Below are 22,573 nucleotides of genomic sequence, written 5' to 3' on the forward strand. Positions count from 1 at the left end.
CGTGTAGTGCAAAGTGAATTTGCCTTTCGTAAATGACCCCCTGTGTGTCCCATAGGGCAGTCTCATACACGGTGCTGTCACAGGACAGTCTCTCACATAGCTCTCTCATAGGACAGTCTCATACATGGTGCTGTCACAGGACAGTCTCATACATGGTGCTGTCACAGGACAGTCTCTCACATAGCTCTCTCACAGGACAGTCTCATACATGGTGCTGTCACAGGACAGTCTCATACATGGTGCTGTCACAGGACAGTCTCATACATGGTGCTGTCACAGGACAGTCTCATACATGGTGCTGTCACAGGACAGTCTCATACATGGTGCTGACACAGGGACTGCGGACATACTGCACAAGATAGCCAAAGACTGTGGACATACTGCACAAGATTACCAGAGACTGCGGACATACTGCACAAGATTACCAGGAGACTGCAGACATACTGCACGAGATTATCAAAGACTGCAGACATACTGCACGAGATTACCAGAGACTGCGGACATACTGCACAAGATTACCAGAGACTGCGGACATACTGCACAAGATTACCAGAGACTGCGGACATACTGCACAAGATTACCAGAGACTGCGGACATACTGCACGAAATTACCACAGACTGCGGACATACTGCACAAGATTACCAGAGACTGCGGACATACTGCACAAGACTACCAGAGACTGCGGACATACTGCACAAAATTACCAGAGACTGCGCACATACTGCACGAGATTACCAGAGACTGCAGACATACTGCACAGATTACCAGAGACTGCAGACATACTGCACAAGATTACCAGAGACTGCGGACATACTGCACAAGATTACCAGAGACTGCGGACACATACTGCACAAGATTACCAGAGACTGCGGACATACTGCACAGGATTACTAGAGACTGCGGACATACTGCACGAGATTACCAGAGACTTCGGACATACTGCACGAGATTACCAGAGACTGCGGACATACTGCACGAGTTTAACAGAGACTGCGGACATACAGCACAAGTTTAACAGAGACTGCGGACATACTGCACAAGATTACCAGAGACTGCGGACATACTGCACGAGATTACCAGAGACTGCAGACATACTGCACGAGATTAACAGAGGCTGCGGTCATACTGCATTGGGGGGGTGATACGGGCGCTATTATCGCCGAACATAAAAAAAATCTTAATAAGTGGCGGGGGGGGGGGGGGGGGGGTGGCGGAGCTTGCAATTTGATGCCTGTCGCAATTTTCATGAAATTAAAAAAAATAGCGCTGTATGCTTTGTGTTGCAGTTGATGCCGATCATTAAAAAAAATAAGCGGGGGGGTTGGTTTGCTGCCGAATGGCCGCTATTTTCGCCATTCAATAAAAAAAAAATTATAAGCTGGGGGTGGGGGGGTTGGGGGTTGCCGACCGCTATTGCCGACCATACCATTAAAAAATTAAGTTTAATAAGCGGGGGGGCGGGGAGCCGGCTTTTTTACCTGTGGATTCACGGCTGGCTCATGGGAATGCGTCCCTCTTCTGAGTTGCAGATTGCCGACGTCACTTCCTGATGTCGGCACTATGCACAGCAATATACTGGGTGCAGTGCACCCGCCCGGCCACAATATAGTCCATCGCGCCGGAAGCTGTGGCGCGATGGGCTCCGCCACAAAGGCATTTTTTTCCTGCCAATGTAGCGCCTCGTCTGCAATCTTGTGATTTTTTTAAAGGAACAAGTTAAAATAATATATATTTTTTTTTTATTATTATTTTTTAACTGACTTGGGGGGGGGGCGGCACCCCCTATGGACGGGCCGCCACTGGTGCTGTCACAGGGCAATCTCATACATGGTGCTGTCACAGGGCAGTCTCATACATAGTGCTGTCACAGGGCAGTCTCATACATGGTGCTGTCACAGGGCAGTCTTATACATGGTGCTGTCACAGGACAGTCTCATACATGGTGCTGTCACAGGGCAGTCTCATACATGGTGCTGTCACAGGGCAGTCTTACATAGTGCTGTCATATTGCAGTCTTACATAGTACTGTCACGGGGCTGTCCCTCACGATATCCTTTCGACAATGTTGGAGTTCATTTTTTAAGGAAGAGCAATAAGACATGTTGGAAAACTTTATCCAATTGGCATTATTTCCCCCCACAGGTGAAACACTAAAGTTAGCATTGCTTAACCCAGGTTCACACTGAGCTGCAGGAATAAAGCTGTGCAAGTTCAGCTGAACTCGCACGATTTCACTCCCACTTTTTAGTGCCGATTTCGACTGCAATTTCACAGACATCTGTGCGGGTTTCTGCACAGATGTCAATGGAAATCGCACCCCGAAATTACAAAAAGTAGTACATAAACTACTTTTTGAAATCAGTGCGACACCGCAAGTGCGGTGTCACACCGATTAGGACGGTGCCATTGCCGGCAATTGCCGCCGATTTGACATGACAAATTGCATGTCAAATTGCACCAATGTGAACCAGGGCTATATGTCTCTCCTTGAGCCTGTGGGTTGAACAAATTCCCCCTTCATGGTAAGCAGTGTGGATGGAGGAATCTCCGCTGCCAGCTATTGTATGCAGACAGTCACTGCATCTAACACAACTTTTCATAGTTAGGAACCCAAACGCATGCCTGAGGGTGACTAGATTATATCTGTCCTCTAATGGTGACTATAATGTTGGTCACACAAGTGTATATAACAGGTTTTCTTTACACTATTAATCTGCACTCTAGATTAGTGAAGAACACTAAGGCCCCATACTCACGAGCAAACATGTCTGCTGAAACTGGCCCGCAGGCCAGTTTCAGCAGACATGTTTGGTCGTGTGTGGGCGCGAGCGGGCCGAATTCCAGCAAACATTTGCCCGCCGGGCCTTTTCCCAGCAGACAAATATTCCTGGACTTGTTTTAAAACAGCCCGCTGGAATTCAGCCCGCTCGGACATGTACGGTCGTCAGTACAGACCTACCGTACATGTCCAGCCGCCCGCCGTGCCTCGCATGCGTCGAATGACTTCGACGCATGCGTGGAAGCATTTTAAAGGCGGGCCGCCCACGTCGCCGCGTCATTGTCGCGGCGACACCGCGTCATCGACGCGGCGACACCGCGGACACGCCCCGCGTATTGTTTACGCGCGGACTTCTGTACGATGGTGTGTACAACCATCGTACAGAAGCCCTCTGGCAGACATGTATGGTGAAAACGGTCCGACGGACCGCTTTCACCATACATGTTTGTCCGTGTGTACCCGGCCTAAGATTAATATTTACAAGATTATCAGAAATGTATGCTATATTTCCTAAAATAACATTGATCTTTTTTTTTTTTTTTTTTCTGTACAATTAAATCCACATAGTAAAACATACAAGTTAGATGTGTTTGTAAAACATGACAAATGCCAAATATTTAACACACTGGGGTATTATGGGGTTGGGGAACGGAGTGACTGGCACTGCATGTGACAAGAGAGCAGCTGCAGTCATTGAAGCACAGCAATTAAATACAATGCAGCTTCACAGTCCAGCCCTGGTGCTTCAGAGTGTCCGAACTGCTAATATACTGACTGCTATGCTAAAGAAGGAAGCCATTCATGCAAACACCTCTGGAGTGACACATTAGAGGGGAATATGAGACTCTGCTGCAACGTAGCATAACACTCCCCACTTTGCCATCAGTCTGCAGAGGAAGTACAACATCACACCCAGGGATGCAAATGTCAGATGATTCTTCATTTCCATCACATGTATCCAAATATCCACTAAACAGATGCACAAATTGTAAACGTGTGTGTGTATATATATACAGTGTATATATATAATACAGTCAGTTATAGTTTTATAATACAGTATATATACATTATATATATATATATATATATATATATATATATATATATATATATATATATATATATTACAGTTAGGTCCATATATATTTGGACACAGGCACAATTTTCATACCTTCGGCTGTGTATGCTACCAGAATAAAAATCAAAACAAAACCATCCAAATTAATTTGAAGTACATATTCTCAGCTTTGAAGTGGTTGTAAAGCCAACCACACAACTTGCACCTACAAGTAAGCCTAGATTAAGGCTTACCTGTAGGTGCAAGAAATATTTCCTTAACCTACACGGTTAAGGAGATATTGTCACAAAAACGGGCACCGGTGTCTATGGCGCAGCCTCACTGAAAGTGCAGTTTTTGTGAATTGGACAAGCCAGGGTTAATGCCGTATTTCGGCGCATGCGCGGGGACCTACCGGTCCCGCGCGCATGCGCGGGAGTGACGTCATTACCGCTCCGGTCAATCACAGTGCCGGAGCGGCGATAACAGGAAGAAACACCTGTGGGGACATGACAGCGGTGGCGGAGGGGGACGAGCAACATTTTGTGGGGTTCGATTTAAGGTAAGTGCCACATAATGAGCTAGTACGCTATGCCTACTAGCTCATTATGCCTCTCTCTTGCAGGTGTTTTTTTTTTTTTATTGATTTAAAGCGGGGGTTCACCCTAAAAACAAATTTCTAACATTAGAGCCAGCATACTAAGGACATTTACTGTATGCAGGTCTTTTTTTTTTTCCCCCATACATACCGTTATATTCTGATTTTGCCCAGGGCTTCCGGGTTCTGATGATTGCGGGACTGGGCGTTCCTATCCCTGCCTCAGGGTTCTGATGACTGCGGGACTGGGCGTTCCTATCCTTGGATTACATGATTGACGGCTTGTGAAACAGTTCCCCTGTCGCACAACGCGCGTCACCAGATTTCCGGAAATAGCCGAGCTGCGAGTCGGCACTATACGGCAGGTGCCGTATAGTGCCGACTCGCAGCTTGGCTATTTCCGGAAATCTGGTGGCGCGCGTTGTGCAACAGGGGAACTGTTTCACAAGCCTCTGTTTTTACTCTTGTGAAGTCTTCTCTTGATTGTAGACTTTGACAATGATAAGCCCACCTCCTGGAGAGTGTCCTTCACTTGTCTGGATGTTGTGAATGGGTTTTTCTTTACCATAGAGAGGATTCTGCGATGATCCACCACTGTTGTCTTCCATGGACGTCCAGGCCTTTTTTTGTTGCTGAGCTCACCAGTGTGTTCTTCTTTCCTCAGAATGTACCAAACTGTTGATTTGACCACTCTTAATGTTGCTGCTATCTCTCTGATGGATTTTTTTATTTATTTTTAAGCAAAAGCGCGATTCCACCCGCGATTTTTTTTTTAAACTCAGCAGCTACTAATAGTGTAGCTGCTTACTTTTAATAAGGACACTTACCTGTCCTAGTCGCCCGTGATGTCGGTTCCACAACGACGTTCGCTGGCGATCGCTCGGTCCTGGCACCTCCATCCTTACTAAGGGAAACAGGTAGTGAAGCCTTACGGCTTCACTGCCCGTTTCCTACTGCGCCAATGCGTGACTAACACAGCACTTTGTGAATGGGCGGCTGCCTCCTGGGATACACACAGTTCCCAGAAGGCAGCGCGGCTCATTCACAAGAAGACACAGCGACGGAGGATGAGCCAGAAGATCCACCACGGTGGAAGAAGAGGCAGAAGAGCTACTTCCGCATAGCAACCCCCCTTTCAGGTGAGAATAAAAAAAAAAAACTTTACATTTTTTATTTTTTATTGATTTTTAGAGGAAAAAAAATAAAAAAAACGGGTGGAACTCCACTGTAAGACTGGTAATTCCTCAACCCTTCCTCTGATTTGGATGTACATACCCTCAAATTAAACCTGGGAGTGTGCACTTTCAGCCCATAGCCATTATATAACTATAGCTTAAAAACATTTTGGTAAATACCTAAAAAAATCTAAACATGTGCCTGTTTACAAATATATATGGACTTAACTGTATATACACGCTGGACAGTATACATTATGTGAATGCCAGAATATTCTTTTTCATCACACATATCCACCTATTAGATGGCACCTAATTGTAAACATGTTTTATATATATATATATATATATATATATATATATATATATATATATACACACACACACACACACAGCATATAGCTTGTATAAAGGCATGTATGTACAGCATGCACCTATGTTCTAGCAGCATGTAACTTGTTTCTGAAAAGCCTTCTATGCAATAGTGCACTGGCCATGACCCCATGTGCCTCCTCTTCCCTGAGTCCATACAGATCAAGAACCACAGATTAACATACACGGCCATTGCTGCCAGGAATATGGCAGCTCTGAATCGGGAAAGGCTCAGAGCTGAATGCTTCCAGGTTAAAGGGTCACTAAAGGAAATTTTTTTTTTGCCTAAAATTAATGTCTGCAAGGTAGACAGACAGAATAGTGTAATGATTCTGTTAAAAAACTAGTAAATACCTATTAAATTCCTTCATCTAAATCACCTCCGGCGTTCTAGTTTCTGTTCTCTCATTCACTTCCTGGTTTTCATTGCTCGTTCATGTAAGAACTACATTTCCCAGTATGAATTGCGGCACGCCCAGTAATTCACACCTCCTTGAAGTCTCTAACACGTAGAGAGCGTCATGCCGCACAGATGTAGGTACCAGGAGGGGGTGAGCACGTTACTGACCACTGCAGTAAAGCCTCCCATCACGGTGGTCAGTAAAATCAGACAAACAGAGAAGAAATAGAGCAACTTCTGAGCAAAAACGAACCATGAGGAAGTGAAAAGAGGAATGTCTGCAGGTAAAGGATGCTTATTATGAAAACAAAAAAAATCCTTTACAACCCCTTTAAGTCAGCTTAGTGGAGACTGGGGAACAGGCTCTCTAAGGCTGGCTATTTTTTTTTCATTCAGCCTGCAGGCTATATAGTGTGGAGGGATGGACCTTTCACTGTGGCTATTGTATTCTGACAGCCAGCCCTGTCAGTTGTCAAAATCTGGTTCACACCAGTGTGACTTGTAATGTGACTTGACAGTTCAAGGTCGTATGACAAGTCGCACCCCATTTGTGGCAATGGGGCCATTCAAATAGGTGCGACTCAAGTCGCAGCAGCTTTGAAAAAGGTTCCTGCACTATTTCTGTGCAACTTCATTGCAGCTTGCATTGACATCTGTTAAATTAAGTCACACAGAGTGTCAGCGAGCTGCAATGAAATTGCACTGACTAGTCGGCTTTGAAGTCGCACTGACATAGGGTGGCTTCAAAGCCGCACTGATGTGAACCAGGGCTTAAAAGCGGTAGCAGCCGCTTTTCAGTTGACAGTTATTCCAGCTCCTCTCATTTTCAGTCAAGGGATCTGAGTCAACAGGGCAAGCCACTGAGCAAATTTTGGCGGGTCCATCAGGAACTGGCCGAAGTTCATACAGTGTATAGCCAGCTTAGCTGTTTAGGATCCGGAACTCCAGTCTGAGAAGACAGATGTCTGGACATCATAAGGGAAAACGGGAGAGAAAAATCTGACTTTGCAGAAGCAGGGAGGCTGCCAAAAACAGACACTAATAATACACTACAATTTACCTTTATGCTTCCCAGAATTGTTGCACTTTAGAATATAATCCAACTAATAAAACATATTTCAGTCAGCCCTCAAAAATACATAGATGCTTGCATACTACTGTCATTGTCATAAACATTGTGAATACTGGAATGTTAACCAAAAATTTCTCATCCATTCAAAACACTGAGGCAGATGGTTTGCTGTGTTTAAACCAATAAATAGCCTAATGCCCTAAGCTGTCAAACTTGCAAGCACTGAATGGGGGGCATTTAGGGTCAATATGTGCTTCAAATCTGTTAGGAAAGAAGTGTGGGAGCGGTCACTGCTGATCTCTCCTTCTGAACATTCTAGTATCCCTGACTGTAATGCCCCGTACACACCATCACTTTATGTGATGAAAAAAAACGACATTTTCTGTGAAGTAAAAAATGACGTTTTTGAAACTTCAATTTTCAAAGACGAAGTTGCCTACACACCATCGTTTTTCTCACAATGTTCTTGCAAAGTGAGGTTACGTTCCACCACGTTTTACCATTGAAGCTTGCTTTATAAGTAGCTTCTGGGCATGCGTGGATGAAAAAACGTCTTAGAAAACGACGTTTTTTGCTACACACGGTCAATTTCTGTGAAGTAAAAAGTGCACTTTTGAAAAACGACACATAAAATTGAAGCATGCTTCAATTTTTTTTGGTCGTTTTTTACAAGACATAAAACGACGTTTTCCCCCACACACAGTCAATTAAAGTGACGTTTTTAAAAACGTCATTTTTTTTCATCACATAAAGTGATGGTGTGTACGCGGCATAACACTAATCCACCACGTTCAGTACTTTCTGAAACTTGCACCCTGCACAGCCATGCAGGTCAGGAGTTTTTTCTTATTTTTTTCTAAGTAGAGTTTTTTTATTATTATTATTTATTTATTTAAGCATTGTGCAATTTACAGAGGCTATTCCAGGCCTGTAGTACAAATCATGTAAGAGCGTCAAAATCACATATTGCTGTCATAGACTTATAGGCAAACAACACCATGATCTCCCATAGCAGCTCAGCAGTGAAATCCATAAGAACATACAGTGTAAGATATGAAGGGGAATACACTAGGTCACGATACCCTGCAAGCTTCCATAGAAATGTTACAGACACTCCATACAATTAGTAAATGTTCTGTCTGGTGATTGAAGCATGATAAGGTGTTTTAAATAGCACAATGCATTCGTTATTATAAATCTAGCGGGAACCGGGAAGAAAAAAAAGACTCAGGGATTCGGGGGTTCCGGAGCTAAGTGGGATCGCGATGTCACAAAAAAAAGTGGGAGTAGAACAAACGAAGAAGAAAGAAAAGCGGATGGGAAATGGGGGGGTTGGTGAAATAATTAAAGAAAGAGTCAGAGAGGGTGGTTAGGGCAGAGAAATACAAAAATACAATCCAGAAAAAAATACTTCACTACATCTTCACCCCCTCAGCCTCAATGTAGTAATTCTCGGGTATCGGCGCGTACGGGTTTTCAACTGGGGCTTGGAGTGGCGGGCAAACTAATTAAAATATTAAGAGGGGCATTCGTATGGCAGCTTGGTGTCTCAAAATGTTTCTTCTTTATAGCCGTCAGACTCTCCGTGGATGTCATTTAGCCTAGCAAACCAGTGACCCAAAATCAGTGGGGACAATTGCTTCCATAGATCGGGGATGCAGGCATGTGCAGCATTCAATACCAGTCAGTAAGTTTTGGTAACAACGTAGGGGCACTGAATTGATATGTAACAAGTAGGCCTGTGGGTCTGTGCCAAGATCTACGAAGATCAATTGAAAGACTACTGTATATTCTTAACGCCTGTCCAGAACTGACATAATGGGGCATTGCCAGAAAATATGCAGGAGTGTGCCCTGTTCTTTATAGTATCTCCAACACATCTTGTAGAATTGGGGGTAGAATTTATTCAGTAGCACTGAAAACCCTATACCAGTTGGACACTGGTTTGTGTCCCTGTTCTTAAAGGCGGTTTTCGATCAAAGATTTGGGGGCCAGTCAAACAGCCCTGACTATTTGCGCTTTGGTATGGGAAACTTGTAAGTCCGATTCCCATTTACAGATGTATACAAAGGCCACCAGAGGTGCATTCAGTTTTTTGTATAGTGTGGATGGAAGATGGGGTAAAAAATCAGTTTCATTACACAAGCCTTTGAAAGGGGGTCAGTGGTCTGACGTAGAGGCCTGGGTCTGGGAATGATTGCAGAAAATGGCGCAACTGATTGGCCAACCATGAGCTCAGCGGGGGCTGTATTAAAACATGAGAGTCTTGTAGCGACATTCACCCCTGCTGGGGTTGTATAGTGCCTGCATCTAGTCCGACCCGTCCCCACCAGTCGTTGAAACTGTCTGTTTTTAGTGCCCAGTGGAAACTCGGGATTGTATAACATTGGAGTTAAAGGAGAAGGATAAGGGGATAGCCCCTTTTGGTGGAAAGTTTGGTGGATAACTGCTATCGTGGCTCCAATGGTAGAGTATCCACTAAGAGTTTGGGAAATGTTTGACCCAGGGAAGAGCCAAAAAGGCCACTGGGCAAAAGGTTGTTTAATCCGGGCCAATAATTTATACTGTGGCAAAGTACACCAAATCACAACCTTGGACAAGTGTAAGGCTTTGTAATATAATGCCACCGCTTGTTATGGGGAGGGTGAGAAGGGTAAGTCTTGTCATCTGGGCTACTTTGTCTCCCCATTTATAGCTTGATTAACATGGTACGTAGAGAAACAAAGAACGACTGGGGTATTGATGGGCTACGCTTGGATTAGGTATAAAATCTGGGGAAGCAATGTTATTTTGTATGCATCACATAGACTAAACCAGGTGAAGCCCTGTACACATAGCAATGACTAAGCACTAGTTTCAGTGCGAAATGCGTCAGCAGTCAGGTTTTATTTTATTTTACTGTGACTTGTAGTGCTGTCCTTCTAATAAAAGGCTACAATTTGTTCAGAGTGCGACTGTCCAGGGACAATCTTTGTTCCTGCTTTGCTAAGTGCATTGCTGCACCTGAGTTGTCTGCAACGGAGGATATTCATCTGGGTTCCTACCTGGTGCGGCTACTCCCTTTTCCCCTAAATTGTTTATTTACCAGTGAGCTGATATGTAAAGTGAGCTACGTGGCTTCTTCCATTTGACTACTGGACTTTTGTTGCTCCTTATTACATCTCTACCTCTCCTTATCCTGATCTCAGAGCTTTAGTGCTTTCCAAGTCACTATCTATTAAGTGTGCGGTCCAGGCATTCATACTTGTGCTGGGTCAGTGACTTAGAAAGTATTGAAGCCACAAACAGCAAAGTAACAAGCACTGTCGCAAGGCGGTCTGCAAAGGCAACATAGGATTCCTCATTCATACTATTGCGCATGTAAATACACATTTTCCATAAAAAGGAACTCGTTCCATGTGCCCCTTATTTTAAAAAGCTAGTTATAAAGTAGTTGGAGCGTTTGTTGTTTTTGTTTAATGACTTAGTACTTGCTGGCAAAACCCTTGTTGGCAATCACAGAGGTCAGACGTATCTTGTAGTTGGCCACCACGTTTGCACACATCTCAGGAGGGATTTTGTCCCACTCCTCTTTGCAGATCCTCTCCAAGGGCCAGATTCAGAAAGACTTACGAGGGGCGTATCTGTAGATACGCCGTCGTAAGTCCGTATCCGCGCCGTCGCAACTTTAAGCTTATGCTCAAACTGAGATCCGCTTAAATGTTGCTAAGATACGACCGGCGTAAGTCTCCTACGCAGTCGTATCTTAACTGCATATTTACGCTGGCCGCTAGGGGCGTGTATGCTGATTTACGCCTAGAATATGTAAATCAGCTAGATACGCCTATTCACGAACGTACGCCCGGCCGACGCAGTACAGATACGCCGTTTACGTTAGGCTTTTTCCGGCGTAAAGTTACCCCTGCTATATGAGGCGCAGCCAATGTTAAGTATGGACGTTAGGCCAGCGTCTAATTTTCCGTCGATTACGTTGTTTGCATAAGTCGTTCGTGAATAGGGCTGGACGTAATTTACGTTCACGTCGAAAGCATTGGCTTTTTGCAGGTTAATTTGGAGCATGCGCACTGGGATACTTTCACGGACGGCGCATGCGCCATTCGGAAAAAGCTTAATTTACAATACATTTACATAATACACGCCCACATCTTCCACATTTGAATTAGGCGGGCTTACGCCGGCCTATTTACGTTACGCCGCCTGTCAAAGTTGCGGAGGCGTAACGTAAATAGGATACGTTACGCCCGCACAAAAATACGCGGTCCCTACCTGAATCTACCCCCAAGTCTTTAAGGTTTTGTGGCTGACGTTTGGTAACTTGAACCTTCAACTCCCTCCACATATTCTCTATGGGGTTTAGGTCTGGAGACTGGCTAGGCCATTCCAGGACCTTAATGTGCTTCTTCTTGAGCCAAATACTTTTTCGCTCACTGTATATGTTTACAGTGCCTTGAAAGAGTTTTTCTACACCTTTAAATTTTCCACATTTTGTCATGTTACAAACAAACCCTTAAATGTATTTTATTATGATTTTATGTGATAGACCAGTGTTTCTCAACTCCAGTCCTCGGGGCGCACCAACAGGTCATGTTTTCAGGATTTCCCTCAGATCAAACTGCTGTGGTAATTACTAAGGCAGTGAAACTGATAAAATCACCTGTGCACAATAATGGAAAGCCTGAAAACAAGACCTGTTGGTGCGCCTCGAGGACTGGAGTTGAGAAACACTGTGATAGACCAACACACAGGGGTTGATTTACTAAAGGCAAATCCACTCTGCACTCCAAGTGAAAGTGCACTTGGAAGTGCAGTCACTGTAGATCGCTGTAGGTCTGAGGGGAACATCCAATCATGTGCAAGCTAAAATGCTGTTTTTTATTTTCCTTGCATGCCATCCTAAGAACTGCAGCGCCTGCACTTTCAAGTGCACTTGTAGTGCAACGTGGATTTGCTTTTAGTAAATAAACCCAAAAGTGTCACATAATTATGACGTGGAAGGAAAATGATAAATGTTTTTCAATTTTTTTTACAAAAAAAAAATCTGAAAAGTGTGGCGTGCATTTGTATTCAGCCCCCCCATCAGTCACTACTTTGTAGAACCACCTTTTGCTGCAATTACAGCTGCAAGTCTTTTTGGCTATGTCTCTACCAGCTTTGCACATCTAAAAAGTGACATTTTTGCCCATTCTCCTTTGAAAAGAAGCTCAAGCTCTGTCAGATTGGGAGGAGAGCGTCTGTGGACAGCAATTTTCAAGTCTTGCCAAAGATTCTCAATTGGATTTAAGTCTGGACTTTGACTGGCCCATTCTAATACATGAATAGGCTTTGATATAAACCATTCCATTGTAGATCTGGTAAGTTAAGGGTCGTTGTCCTGCTGGAAGGTGAACCTCCGCCTGGGTCTTAAGTCTTATGCAGACTCTAACAGGTTCTCTTCTAGGATTGCTGTGCTTTTTGCCCCATCCATCTTTCCATCAACACTGACCAGCTTCCCTGTCCCTGCTAAAGAAAAGCATCCCCTTTCTTGTTAAAAAAAATAAAAGCATCCCCACAACATGATGCTGCCACCACCATGTTTCACGGTTGGGATGGTGTGTTCAGGGTGATGTGCAGTGTTAGTTTTCCTCCACACAGTGTTTTGCTTTTAGGCCAAAAAGTTAAATTTTGTTTCCCATCTGACCAGACCACCTTCTTCTACGTTTGCTGTGTCCCCCACATGGTTTTAACAAGAAAATTTAACCAGCACACTAGGATCTCCAAAAATTAGTCCAAAACTTTAATCAATGATCACATAGTTACAAAAAGGGCAACATTTCAGTGCCACGCAGGACCCCTTTGTCAGGCATGTGACCCACATGGTTTCTCGCAAACTACAAACAGTATTTCTTTCAACAATGGCTTTCCTCTTGCCACTCTTCCATAAAGGCCAGATTTGTGGAGTGCACGACTAATAGTTGTCCTGTGGACAGATTCTCCCACCTGAGATGTGGATCTTTGCAGCTCCTCCAGAGTTACCATGGGCCTCTTGGCTGCTTCTCTGATAAATGCTCTCCTGGCCTGGCCTGGCCTGTCAGTTTAGGTGGATAGCCATGTCTTGGTAGGTTTACAGTTGTATCATACTCTTGAACAGTGCTCAGTAAGATGTTCAAAGCTTGGGATATTTTTTTTATAACCTAACCCTGCAATAAACTTCTCCACAACATGTTCCTGTTGTTCACTAAGGTTCTCCAACTAACCTCGGAGGGCTTTACAGAACACATGTTTTTATACCGAGATTATAACTCTATTTACAAATTAGGCGACTTCTAAAGGCAATTGGTTCCACTAGATTTTAGTAAGGGGTGTCAGGGTAAAGGGGGCTGAATACAAATGCACGCCACACTTTTCAGATATTTATTAGCAAAAAAAAATGGAAATCAAATTTATAATTTTCTTCCGCTTCACAAGTATGTGCCACTTTGTGTTGGTCTATCACAGTGATGGCGAGCCTTGGCCCCCATATGTTTTGGAACTACATTTCCCATGATGATCATGCACTGCAGTGTAGATGAGCATCATGGGAAATGTAGTTTCAAAACATCTGGGGTGCCAAGGTTCGTCATCACTGGTCTATCACATAACATCCCAATAAAATAAATTTACATTTTTGATTTTAACATGACAAAATGTGGAAAATGTCAAGGGGTGTGAATACTTTTTCGCGGCACTGTATGCAACAAGTTCAGATTTAATAAATGGATTGCAGTTTTTTTTTGCGGTTTGCCAATTACTGAGAAAAGCAACGTAAATAGCAAGAAAACATGTTTCTACTAGAGTTGTCCCGAAACCACTTTTTTGAGACCGATTACAAGTACCGATACTTTTTTTCAAGTACTCGCTGATACCGATTACCGATACTTTAATGTCATGTGACAGTGGCAGTAATTTTTTTTTTTTTTACAATTTTTTTTTGTTTTTGTTTTTTTTTAAGGGGGAGGGGCAGTGGATTGTCAGTGTGTTTTTTTTTATTTACATTTTATTTTTATTTATTTTTTTAAAAAACTATTTATTGCAAAAAAATTTAATCAGCCCTGTTTGGGGTCTTTGGAGAGATATCAGGGGTCTTAAAAGACCGCTGACATCTCCCCTTTAAGACAGAGAAAGGGACTAAGGACACAGATTCCCCAGTCCCTTTCTCAGCAGCCTCAGCTAAGAATAGAGAGAAGCTCCTCTCCATTCATAAACTGAAGCATCGTAAACACAGGTTATGATGCTCAGTTATGTGAATGGACAGAGTCAGTGATCACTGACTCTGTTCATTCGGAAAAGGTAGGAGCTGGATTTAGCGGCTCCTACCTCCGCTCTCCATACTGACAAATTGAGGGGGGAGAGCAGCACGGACGGGGGGAGAAGACTGCACGGATAGGGGAGAGGACTGCACGGACAGGGGGAGAAGACTGCACAGACAGGGGGAGAAGACTGCACGGACGGGGGGGGGGAGAAGACTGCACGGACGGGGGAGAGGACTGCACGGACGGGGGGAGAAGACTGCACGGACGGGAGAAGACAGCACGGGGGGAAAAACAGCAGGGGTAAAAGACAACACGGGGAGAAGACAACACAGGGAAAAGACTACACAGGGGAAAAGACAGCAGGGGGAAAAGACAGCAGGGGGAAAAGACAGCACGGAGCACAGGGAAAAAGACAGCACGGGGGGAGAAGACTTGCAACTCCCCTGCCTGCTCAGGTATCAGGTGAGGCATCGGAGCATTTCCCCCGAGTACAAGTACTCCGGGAAATTCTTGGTATCGGTACCGATACCGATACTAGTATCGGTATCGGGAGATTCGGGACATCCCTAGTTTCTACAATGTGTCATTGTGAGAAGCTGATGCTTTGCTCTCTCCGACTGAAGCCCTTAATTTTCCCAGCACTCCATGCAAATGTTCCCAACAAATGTTTTCTTTTCTGTGCATGCAAGCATCTCACTGCATACTGTTGTCATGGAGACTCCGCTGACAAAAAATACATGGTTTGCCAAAGCCAGGGCAACAGAGAGGCTGAACCTGAGTCTAGGGCTTATCTCCCCTTCAGGGCAGTATTACTTTGTGTGATGAACGCAGTTATTTCTCATTTCCTCTACAGACAGAAAAACAATAACTTCCCAAAATGAATAAGAGAGCATTCAAGTGGTTGGCTTCATAGCCGAATGTGATGAAGTCATGTGGTCACACTAATTAGTGGCTGAGATCTGATATTTTAGGAAGCGATTCAGCATTGATATAAACATGCTGTGGGTACTGATCACGCCTTCCATGGAAAAACATAACAAGTAATCATTGGATTGGCTGTATTATCTATAAAGGAAATAGCAGGCTGAGAGTCCAGTCCATTTCTATTCTTGTCCAATGCCTGTTCCATTAAAATTCTGCCATGTAAACAATGACACAGAATAATAGGAATGCGCATATTCCCAGCCCTTGGCTTTAAGAAAAAAATCTTCCTATGAGATTATATGTGCATTTAACTATTTTGGGCATGTTATTTTTTTGCAAAAGCCCCCCTTGTATAGGCATCCGAAAGCCCTCAGACTGCTGCTGGGACCATCTTACATGTGATGTCAGCAGCTCCAGCACCGCAGCAATGAATGTGTAAAAAAAGCTGAAGGACAGGCTGTGTGCCCTGTATGCACTGCAAGTTCATTTTAGTTTTTAAATGCTTAAGGTAGAGCTGCACGATTCTTTTTCTAAAAATCAGAATCACAATTTTTTTGCTTAGACGATAGATCACGATTCTCGCGGAGTAACATCATCTTTCACAAAAATTGGGCTAACTTACGGTAACTGTTTCTTTTTTTATATATATTCATTGAAGTGTATTTTTTCCCAAAAAATTGTTTTTGAAAGAACGCTGGGCAAATACAGTGTGACATAAAATATTGCAGCAATATTTCCCCCGAAGTCGGAAGAAGACCCCCAAAGTCGGAAGAGACCCCTGAAGTCAGAAGAAGACCCCGGAGCTGCCTAATAAATTACTTTTCTTGACACCTTTTTCCCCCAGGTGAATTTCACTACTCATTCACATAGGGTGGGGGGGCTGGTATCTGGGGGCCTCCTAGGGGGCTCCCAGATTCCGATAAGCCCCCCGCCCACAGACCCCGACAACTGACGGCCAGGGTTGTTGGGAAGAGGCCCTGTCCTCATCAACATGGGAACAGGGTGCTTTGGGGTGGGGGGGCCTGCCCCAAAGCACTCACCCCCCCATGTTGAGGGCATGTGGCCTGGTACAGTTCAGGAGAGGGGGGGGCGCTCGCTCGTCCCCATCCCCTTTCCTAACCGGCCAGGCTGCATGCTCGGATAAGGGTCTGTTGTGGATTTTGGGGGGACCCCCACGCCGTTTTTTCGGCGTAGGGGTTCCCCTTTAAATCTGTACCAGACCCAAGGGCCTGATATGCTCCTGGAGGGGGAACCCATGCCGTTTTTTTATTTAAAATTTGGCATGGAGTTCCCCCTCAAGATCAGCAAAGCACAAGTTGCATGCCAAAGTCGGATCATGCAAGACAGCGTTCCGACTTTGATCTGACTTCAATGATATTCAATGGAGTGAAGTAGGATCAAAGTCCAACCAAAGTAGAACAGGGAGCATTTTCAAAGTCACTCCGACATGTGTCAGACCAGTTAAAGGGGTTGTAAAGGTAAAAAATGTTTTCCCTAAATAGCTTCCTTTACCTTAGTGCAGTCTTCCTTCACTTACCTCATCTTTCGATTTTGCTTTTAAATGTCCTTATTTCTTCCGAGAAATCCTCACTTCCTGTTCTTCTGTCTGTAACTCCACACAGTAATGCGAAGCTTTCTCCCTGGTGTGGAGAAAGCCTCTTGAGAGGGGAAGGGGCGAGCAGGAGTGTCTGGACGCCCACTAACACACAGCTCCTTTATCTATCTGCAAAGTAGAGAGTGTCCTGACTTGCCTGCTCGCCCCCTCCCCCCTCAAGAGACTTTCTCCACACCAGGGAGAAAGCCTTGCACTATGGTGTGTAGTTACAGACAGAAGAACCGGAAGTGAGGATTTCTCAGAAGAAATAAGGACATTTAAAAGCAAAATCAAAGGATGAGGTAAGTGAAGGAGGACTGCACTAAGGTAAAGGAAGCTATTTAGGGAAAACATTTTTTACCTTTACAACCCCTTTAAGACGGCTCCCATAGGGAAACATTGATTTTTTTTCCATAAATAGCTTCCTTTACCTTAGTGCAGTTCTCCTTCACTTACCTCATCCTTCGATTTTGCTTTTAAATGTCCTATTTTTTTCTGAGAAATCCTCACTTCCTGTTCTTCTGTCTGTAACTCACCACCATAATGCAAGGCTTTCTCCCTGGTGTGGAGAAAGCCTCTTGAGGGGGGAGGGGGCGAGCAGGCAAGTCAGGACACTCTCTACTTTGCAGATAAAGAAAGGAGCTGTGTGTTAGTGGGCGTCCTGACACTCCTGCTCGCCCCCTCAAGAGGCGTTCTCCACACCAGGGAGAAAGCCTTGCATTACGGTGGTGAGTTACAGACAGAAGAACAGGAAGTGAGCATTTCTCAGAAGAAATAAGGACATTTAAAAGCAAAATCGAAGGATGAGGTAAGTAAAGGAGGACTGCACTAAGGTAAAGGAAGCCTTTAAGGGCTTGTTTACTGGGAAGAACAGTGGGGCAGTAAAAAACGGCGGGTGAGCCGAGATCGTATCACCACTTGACTGTCCATCTTAATAAAGTCAGCCCAGGGCTGTACACATGCATGTCACAGTCAGCGGGCGACACCACTACCGAACATGTGCATAGGGCTTCACCGTAACCACAATGCAACTGCGCTCAATGCACGTGGTTGCAGTGAGTTGGCATTTTCAGGATTAAAACAGGCAACATATTGCCTCCTCACCATCCATCAAATGCCTCTGAGAATCAATCCACTAACTATATATATATACACACACACTTTCAAAGGTATTGGGACCCCTGCATTTACACGCACATGAACTTTAATGGTATCCCAGTCTTAGTCCGTAGGGTTCAATATTGAGTTGGCTCACCCTTTGCAACTTTAATAGCTTCAACTCTTCTGGGAAGGCTGTCCACAAGGTTTAGGAGTGTGTTTATGGGAATGTTTGACCATTCTTCCAGAAGCATATTTGTGAGGTCAGGCACTGATGTGGATGAGAAGGCCTGGCTCGCAGTCTTTGCTCTAATTCATCCCAAAGGTGTTCTATCGGGTTGAAGTCGGGACTCTGTGCAGGCCAGTCAAGTTCCTCCACTCCAAACTCTCTCATCCATGTCTTTATGGACCTTGCTTTGTGCTTTTGTGGACCTTGCTTTTGGTGGAGGGGGGATTATGGTGTGGGGTTGTTTTACAGGGGTTGGGTTTGGCCCCTTAGTTCCAGTGAAGGGAACTCCAACATGACTGCACACCAGCGCACAAAGCAAGGTCCATAAAGACCCAGGTGAGCGAGTTTGGAGTGGAGGAACTTCACTGGCCTGCACAGATCCCTGATTGCAACCCGATAGAACACCTTTGGGATGGATTATGGTCTGGGGTTGTTTTTCAGGGGTTGGGCTTGGCCCCTTAGTTCCAGTGAAGGGAATTCTTAAGGCATCAGCATACCAAGACATTTTGGACAATTTTTTGCTCCCAACTTTGTGGGAACAGTTTGGGGATGGCCCATTTCTGCTCCAACATGACTGCGCACCAGTGCACAAAGGTCCATAAAGACATGTATGAGCGAGTTTGGAGGGGAGGAACTTGACTGGCCTGCATAGATCCCTGACCTCAACCCGACAGAACACCTTTGGGATGGATTAGAGAGGAGACTGCGAGCCAGGATTTCTCATCCAACATCAGTGCCTGACCTAACAAATGCACTTCTGGACAAATGGTCAAACATTCCCATAGACACACTCATAAACCCTGTGGACAGCCTTCCCAGAAGAGTTGAAGCTGTTTTAGCTACAAAGGGTGGGCAGACTCAATACTGAACACAACAGACTAAGACTGGGATGCCATTAAAGTTCATGTGTGTGTAAAGGCAGGTGTCCCAATACTTCTTACAATATAGTGTATATTTATATATCTATATACATATCTATATCTATGTATAGATATATCTATCTATCTATCTATATATATATATGCAGTACAGACCAAAAGTTTGGACACACCTTCTCATTCAAAGAGTTTTCTTTATTTTCATGACTATGAAAATTGTAGATTCACACTGAAGGCATCAAAACTATGAATGAACACATGTGGAATTATACATAACAAAAAAGTGTGAAACAACTGAAAATATATTTCATATTCTAGGTTCTTCAAAGTAGCCACCTTTTGCAGCAGACACATCTCTAGAACTGTTAAGAGGAGACTGTGTGAATCAGGCCTTCATGGTAGAATATCTGCTAGGAAACCACTGCTAAAGAAAGGCAACAAGCAGAAGAGACTTGTTTGGGCTAAAGAACACAAGGAATGGACATTAGACCAGTGGAAATCTGTGCTTTGGTCTGATGAGTCCAAACTTGAGATCTTTGGTTCCAACCCCCGTGTCTTTGTGTGACACAGAAAAGGTGAACGGATGGACTCTACATGCCTGGTTCCCACCGTGAAGCATGGAGGAGGAGGTGTGATGGTGTGGGGGTGCTTTGCTGGTGACACTGTTGGGGATTTTTTCAAAATTGAAGGCATACTGAACCAGCATGGCTACCACAGCATCTTGCAGCGGCATGCTATTCCATCCGGTTTGCGTTTAGTTGGACCATCATTTATTTTTCAACAGGAAAATGACCCCAAACACACCTCCAGGCTGTGTAAGGGCTATTTGACCAAGGAGAGTGATGGGGTGCTGCGCCAGGTGACTACCTCTTGAAGCTCATCAAGAGAATGCCAAGAGTGTGCCAAGCAGTAATCAAAGCAAAAGGTGGCTACTTTGAAGATTCTAGAATATGAAATATATTTTCAGTTGTTTCACACTTTTTTGTTATGTATAATTCCACATGTGTTAATTCATAATTTTGATGCCTTTAGTGTGAATCTACAATTTTCATTGTAATGAAAATAAAGAAAACTCTTTGAATGAGAAGGTGTGTCCAAACTTTTGGTCTGTACTGTATATATATATTTTTTTTTTTTTGCTTTTTTAGTGAGGAAAGAGACTTTTTAGAATGAGAAGTGTCCCGGAAGTCTGGGTTCAGCTACTGCATACTTGAATGGTGACATACAAGGAGAGAAGGGCCCATTACTACACATGTAGACACAGGAAGACACAATTCCAGGACAGGGGGCAGGAAATCCTACTTTCTGCTACTTACAAAATCACATTAAATACAAATTCCAGTACAATTACAACAAAAGCTTTCCTGTACAAACCTTGTGATTATAAACGAAAACTTCACAGCAAATAAATACAGAGGCAAAAAGCCATTAGGAAAGAATATAACAAAGGCAAAGTAATTAGGGGGAAAAAGGTAATTTGCGTATTCTATTATAAAATTAAAGTTGTGACATTGCATTAACCATGATAGCTGATGGAAGGTGTGGCTGCTCCACAGTGTGCCCCAAAACTGATCATCTCCCCGCCATTCCCGTCTCAAATGCTTGTTTACTATCTCAAGCTTCAGTACATTGAGTCACTTAATTTAAAAAACGACTTGCCTATATATTTGCCATTATATCCCAATGTATACAGTATTCTAAACCAAATCATTTTTGTAAATCTCTTGTAAAGTTTCTTGGAGATCCTGCCAGTAACAGCACCTCCTGTTGCAGGCTGACAATGCTAAGCCACTGGCTCTTAATTAACAGTAGCATTGTCAGCTTGCTGTTGAAGCTCCTTCAGTTGGCCAACGGGCTTCCTATTAGGTCTATCAGATGTTTGCTCAGAAAAGATACTGGGCCAGATTCACAAAAGAGATACGACGGCGTATCTCCCGATACGACGTTGTATCTCTGTTTTAGGGGCTTCCTAACTATGCGACTGATTCACAGAATCAGTTACGCATAGTTTGCCCTAAGATCCGACAGGTGTAATTGTTTTACACTGTCGGATCTTAGGATGCAATACCGCGGCCGCCGCTGGCGGGAGTTTGCATCGTAAACCAGTGTCGGGTATGCAAATTAGTACTTACGGCGATCCACGATGGTTTTTCGCGTTCGCTACGTCGCTGCTAGTCTAGTTTCCCGTCGCAAAGTTAGTCGTCGTTTTAGCTGCCCTAACTTTACACAGCCCATGTTAAAGTATGGCCGTCGTTTCCGTGTCGAAATTCAAAAAAATATTTTCTTGCGTAAGACGTCCGTGAATACGAAAGTACGCTACGCACGTCGCCGTTCGAAAAAATGACGTCACTTCGCGCAAAGCACGGCGGGAAATTCAAAAGTGAGCATGCGCAGTAGGTCCGGCACGGGAGCACGCCTAATTTAAATGGCACACGCCCCTTTGAATTACGCGGGCTTACGCCGGAGGCCGCCGGCGTAGGTTTTCATTGCAAGTGCTTTGTGAATCAGGCACTTGCGATGAAAACTTGCGGCGGTGTAACGTATCTATGATACGTTACGCCGCCGCACTTCTACGTGAATCTGGCCCACTGTGCTTAGGAAAACTGTGAAACGTGATGCAAAGTATACTGAATATCATATTTAAGGTTTACATACACTTTAAGCCAGAATAAGCATGCAGCAATTTAGGCAAGATGTTCATACATGTTCTGGTATACCCAGGGCCGCTGATAAGGGGGGACCACCAGTCTACCTGTGGGAGGCCCAAACAGCAGGGGGAATTGTGGTTGGGCGGAAGGGCAAGTACAGAAGCATGCCCTGTGCGGCTCTCTGCAGCAGCTGAAAACCAGTTTCTCCCCCTTTTGCCAGATTTCAGCTACTGCAGGGAGAGACACAGACACAGGGCATCATTCCTGTAATTTCTTCCCCAACACCAATCCTTTCCTGCCTACTTCTGATTCCCCCCCCCCCCCTCATTTCACTGTGCTGCCCCCTACAGTGTTGTAGGCTTCCCTGTCCTGTAAAAAAAAAATAACACATTGTAAAAAAAATAGTTAAATATTGTAATAAATAATTTAAAAAAAATTATAAAATAATTGTAAGAAAAATCATTTTTATAAAAAAAAATA

General features: G+C 44.2%; 1 protein-coding gene across 3 annotated transcripts in view; it reads right to left on the reverse strand.

The window, feature by feature from the left end:
* The window catches only part of SEPTIN5 (septin 5), a 117,109-nt gene that overhangs the window by 55,515 nt on the left and 39,021 nt on the right, over positions 1–22,573 (reverse strand). The window lies entirely within an intron of this gene.

The sequence above is a fragment of the Rana temporaria genome, chromosome 1 (genome assembly GCF_905171775.1).
Source record: "Rana temporaria chromosome 1, aRanTem1.1, whole genome shotgun sequence".
NCBI lineage: Eukaryota > Metazoa > Chordata > Amphibia > Anura > Ranidae > Rana > Rana temporaria.